Source organism: Pinus tabuliformis, chromosome 8, assembly GCF_031772625.1.
Source record: "Pinus tabuliformis cultivar Carrire ecotype Pingquan chromosome 8, CPIR1, whole genome shotgun sequence".
Classification (NCBI taxonomy): domain Eukaryota; kingdom Viridiplantae; phylum Streptophyta; class Pinopsida; order Pinales; family Pinaceae; genus Pinus; species Pinus tabuliformis.
In genome coordinates, this window is record NC_142294.1 from 1,630,556,114 (window position 1) to 1,630,562,138 (window position 6,025).

General features: G+C 35.2%; 1 pseudogene; it reads left to right on the top strand.

Moving 5' to 3' along the window:
- Positions 1-3,788: 3,788 nt before the first annotated feature.
- Positions 3,789-4,742, top strand: LOC149242365 (calcium-binding protein KIC pseudogene; annotated as a pseudogene).
- The last annotated feature ends 1,283 nt before the right edge of the window (positions 4,743-6,025 follow it).

Consider the following 6,025-nt stretch of genomic DNA (forward strand, 5'->3'; position numbering starts at 1 on the left):
ATATCTCCAAGGCCTTCATAGGTGTCAAGGGTCCTTCCTTCCTTTGTCAAAGTTGTCCTGCCTTCTTTTAGGAGATATCTTCAAAGTATCTTGTCAGATAGTGATTACTGGTGATCATGGTGTTCTTCACGTGCTTGATCTCTTTCTTCATTCGCTTCTTCTTAGATAGATTGGTCAACCACCGTATGTTCCTTGTGAGAGCACTTTTTCATTTCTTACTTCCTGGACTAGTCAACATTTCTTCTTTCTTTTTAGTAAGCAATATTATACTCCTTATGTGAGCATATCCTTTTGTTGACCTTCGTTGCAATGTAGCACATGCCTTTGAGAATGTCCTTGGTGAAAGAGATTCTTTCATATTTTATCATGTTATAGAAATATCCCCATGACTCAATAATATACAAATGATAACATGACTAAACTTTAATGCATACATACCTCATCTTGATTCTCCTTTGATCATCTTAGCTTCATTTGGTTGTCCTTGGTGTGGCCCTTCTTGCTTCATCTTAGCTTGCCTGCATATCATCCTTTTCTTGAATCCCATGAATGGGATTCCCAATGAGACATCTGATTTGGTTCATGAACCTTCTTTTGAAGGTTCCATCATAGGATCTTAAAGACCCTTGCCTTGCAAATGTTTCTTTTCCTTTGATGATGGAGGTCTTCTAAGATTTTTAATCATGATCAATTTTCTTTCATTGTGGATGAGGTCCTATACTAGGCATGCTCCTTCTATATGAATATCTTGAGCTATATCTACCATGCTCCCATATTCTAGAAGATATTTTTAACTATGCATTTTTACTCAAATTATAAATGCTACTTCTTCATTAGTGTCTAGAACTTTATGTACTTCATGCTTCTAGATTTCTAGAAGATGTTTCTAGCCATGCAATTTTTATGTTATTCCTACATGCTCCTATCCTACTCAAAACCCTGAAAGAAGACTTGAAGTAAAGAGTTTGACTTAGTCATAGTAGAGATCTAGAGGATCTTCCTTCTTTTGCTTCTTTTCTTCTTCTTTCACCTCTTGAGCCATGTGAGCTTCTTCCCTCTTTCTTTTGTTGTTGTTGTCCTTCTTAAGCTTAGGACAATTCCTTTTGTAGTGTCCATATTCTTGGCATCCATAGCATTGGATTTTGGACATGTCTTTGTTGTTTGTTCTTCGTGGACCAAATTTGCCAATTTTTTCCTTTCTCTTGGCCATGGTAGCAAATGTTTGCTCCTTTGATCCCACATCTTCCTTTTCTTTGAGTCTTGTTTCCTTTGTTTTGCATAGAGACCACATTTCACTGAGTGTGGTTGCTTCCTTCTTGGCATATATGCTAGATGTGAAGTTGCCCCAATCCTTAGGTAGATCATTGAGTACTACAGTTGTCATTTCTCTATTAGACATGACTTCCCCAAGCTCTTGAAGTTGATCTCTCACCTCAGAGATCTTCATGAAGTAGGGAGCTACTCCTTCCTTTGATATCTTCATCTTGTACAATTTATTCCTTAGAGATATCACTTCTCCGGCTGTGGACACCGAGAATAACTCTATTAGCTTATCATAAATTTATTTTGATGTCTCAATTTTGGAGACATAAGGAATGAGAGAGTCTTTGATTGATTCTATTAGAACCCTTTGTGCTCTTGTCTCATCCTTATTGTACTTAGCTAAGGCTTGAGTTTTTTCCTTAGCAGGTATAGTGATATTCCCTTTGATATGTTATAGAAGTTCATTCTCCTTGAGAAGTAGACCAGTCCTCTTCTTCCATGCAAGAAAGTTATTGGTACCTACCAATTTGTTTCTTTCCTTGAAAAAAGACATTGATGTATATTCAGAAGGGGACATATATTTACTTGATAGATTTTTGAGATGTAATCGATTTTCTTCCTCCTTGAAGACTTGATGGCTTGCCTTCCTTGGATGCTCTTCAAGTTGCCTTCTCCAAGTGGACTTGCTTGATGATGAAATTTGCTTGATGACTTGTAGCTTGATGTAGGTCTTGCTTCGATCTGATCTTCTTTGTAGGTGCCTTTATGTAAGGCTCTTCTTCTTGCTATGTAGACTTCCTTGATGAATGATGGATTGGAGACCTTCTTGTCCTTGAAGTGATTGAGACTTCTAGGCTTGATGCTTCAACCTTGTAGATGTCCTTCCTTGATAAGTGTTCTTGAGTTTCCCTTTCCTTGATGTGTCACCTTAGCTCTAATACCATGTTGAAGAATCTAGGGCAATTAGGTGTGGTGTGATTCTTCTTGACTTGATAACAATTTGTGGAGTCTTTTCACTTTTCCTTGTTAGCTTAATATTCTTCTTCTTATTAATGCATGTGTTTGTACTTCATCAAACTACTACAAAAAACATAAGAACAAGAACACAAGATGTTGGCTCTCTAAAAGGCTAATGTTAACATTAGCCCAAACAAAAAAAATCTCCTTTGATTTTTCGTACGAACATAAGAAATACCTCCAAGAGGAAACTAGATGTCATTGCTATGCACTAACATAATAATTGTAAATTAATAAGGATATAAAAAATTAATATCATAGTTTAGTGGTTGGTTCAAGATGTTGTGCTTTGAATTAAAAGTAAGTGGTCATAAGGTCATATCCCTTAATTGAATTAGGTTGTTAAAATTGTAACCATGAATAGGTTAGGTTGTCAAAATTGTAACCATAGATATTACTGGCTCTCACTCGATCTCTCTGCTATGTTGGATTACTAAAAGTGTAACCATTAAACTTACCTAAAATACCATTCTAGAAAAGAGAGGAAGTGCAAAAAAAAAATCAATAAAGAAACAAACAAAAAAGCATATCACGAAGTGGTTTGGATTTAAGTAGAAAATATAACTTTTGTTAGATCTTAGACTTTTGTGATCCATAATGATAATGAGAGATTGTCTTTAGGATTAATAACATCATGACGATTTTGTGGACATATTACTAACAATTCCTCCCCTTTTTAAAATATGTAATTATTCTAGTTTTGACTTTACATTATTTTAATATGTATAAAAAAATTAAATTAATAAAAAAATTATATTTTTCTGGCCAATTCCTAGTGACTAATTCCTAACAGCTAATTCCTAATGGCTAGTTCATACGGGCTAACTTTGGACCCAGATGCATCTCTTCTATTTAATCATTTAATCATTTGGAAAGATTGATTTTTTCACATTTGTCGTGAGGATGAACCACATTAGATAATTTGAAATGTCAACCAAATCATCATGATTAAAATAGTAAATAATATAAAAGGAAATTTTTAATTAAACTAACCAAACCAACAATAATTTCACCAAAAAAAATTAACCACTAATTAATTAATATAATTAACTATATAATTATTTATAAGCGATTTTTAATGTAATCTTTATAAATTAATTTTATTTTTATGATTGTCATTTTTGTAACTAATAATTTATAATAGGAGTCACAATGTTTGAATTGTATTTTTATGGTGGAAATGGATTCACCATCGTCAAAAAAATCTAGGACACCTAAAATTTTGAAGTTTAACAACTATAACTTAAATTTACAAAAATCTCCTCCCGCTAATTAAACTACGGCTTTATAATAAAACTTAGTTTAACCGGTCTTGATTCAAGATAGGGTTTTATCTCTTCCAAAAAATGAGGTCACTGACCATCACCTTCTGCTGCATCACAGACCATTTTTACCGTACTTCAAATTTGTCCCTAACACGTCTCTCTTCTTCTTCTGGAAGTTTCATTCTGAATTAACACTCCTCTCTTTTTTGGTTGGAATTTCATTTGAATTCTGGTTTGGCACAGAGTCTCCATGCTCATCCGTTGACTCATCCTAACCATTCCAGCTCCACCTTCTTGGGACCGGAGCTCAAATTATGTGCCCCACTGGACGGTCATCGGATCCAACCAACGAGTGACGGCTTCACCGAAAGTCCCAACCTTGTGGTCACAATTGAAAAACCAATTCCCCTGCAAACAACTTGGTCTTTAAGACTACCAGATGACAACTCTGGACATGCAATTTCCTAACTATTTCTTCAGGAACACAATTCATGGCCGGGTCGCGGTACCTGGTCTTCTCGCAGGCCGGCTAGCGGTACCTGGTCTTCTCGCAGGCCGGCTATGGAGGCTATATTAATACGGCAAACCCTCCCTATTTCACAACAGTTAAAGCTTTAATCCCCTTTGCCTGCGTTGAAGACACAATTGAGGGTTTCGATTAGGGTTTCGGCATTCACAATAATGACGGAATTCGAGGATTTCCTGCCAATTATGGCGCAGAATTTGGGAGAGCGCGAATTCATGGCGGAGCTTTGTAACGGGTTCCGTCTTCTGGCAGATCCACGGCTGGGCCTGATAACTTTGGAGAGCTTGAAGAGGAATTCAGGTCTGTTAGGGTTGGATTCCCTGACAGATTCAGAGCTGCGGGCGATGATGCAGGAGGGGGATTTGGACGGCGATGGGGTTCTGAATGAACATGAATTCTGCGTTCTGATGATCAGATTGAGCCCTTCGTTCATGGATGAAGCCTATAAATGGCTGAACAACGACATGGAAAATGATTTGGAGGAAATCTTTGCTGAAAAATAATACATTTACTTCTTAATTCTGGTTATTGTAGAAAATGAATTCAGGTCTGTAACGGATCTGGTTGAGCCATCTGGCTTGCAGACCAACATACCAGATTTGATTCATAAACTATGGATGGGGAGGAGGACTTTTGTTTCTAAATGCATTTTATTGACTTATTTTGATTTTTATTATTTTTAAAAAATTCCATTGTCTAGATTTGTGAATTTTACATAATTATTTAATTTATTAGTATGTGAATTTTACATAATTTATTAATATAAATATTAAAATGGTTAAAAGAAATCAAATAATTATTGATTTTTATTTTATTATAATTGGTAATTCTTTAGAGATATAAAAAGTTAAGCAGAGATTGTATTTATGAAATGTAAATTGATCATTTCCTTTTCACAAGCCTCGTGATCTTTAATCTCTCTTAGGTTTGTTGATCTATGATGAAGATGATGATCTACGAGGTTAAAGATAGTATATGGGATAGATTGCCTTATAATGTGATTTCTGCATTCAACATTTTTCCTATGCAATGTGACAATGAGCACTCTTAATTTTTCAATGGTCTTTTCGCTAAATAAATTATCCCAAGAGTTAGTTGTCAAGATATTTACATAAATGTCCCTACTGTCCTTGAATGCCTCACACTCTAAAATGATATACTTTTATGTTTCCACTTTTCTAGAAGTGCAAAAAATACACTCTTTCCCCTCAAATTTTTTTTGGTCTTTTCTACCGTCCTGCGCCACACTCTAAAATGATATGCTTTTATGTTTCCACTTTTCCAGAAGTGCGAAAAATACACTCTTTCCCCTCAAACTTCTTTTGGTCTTTTCTAGCGTCTAGTTTCACAACAGAGTTGATGAGAGTTAGTTCTTAAGTAAGCAAAAATAATTTTGGCTCTCCATGAGATATTGACACCTATGTACATTTTGTGATGATGATTACGAATGAGACTCAACTCTTCAATATAATATTTTCTCTCTCTCTAACTTTTTATCTCAAGTATGCCTATGGAACTTATCCATAACAAAAGTCTTTATCTCTTTACTATTTGTGGGGCACATGTTCAAGTAAATATCTCAAACTATTTGTTATTTTGTCACATCGAAGTCTTATTTTTTTGCACAATATGTCATTTGAAGACAACCTTAGACCATATGCCCTCTTCCATTTGCTCAAACTTTTAAATATCTTATGAGTCTCACCATAGCGATTGCTTAAATAGGAGCAACCCCCATTTCACTTAGCAAAATATCATTAGGAACTGAATTTTGAACTTGTTTGTAATCAAGTGTTTCTGAATTTTCCCAATTTGCTTCCACTGTAAGTTAGATGTACTACTGGCCCACAGTTCACGATCATAAAGAACCACCATAATCTCTAAAAGCCCAAAAAGAGTTTGGGTGGTCTTCCAATCCCATAGCTTTGCCTCTTTGCACCTATTTTAAAAAGCA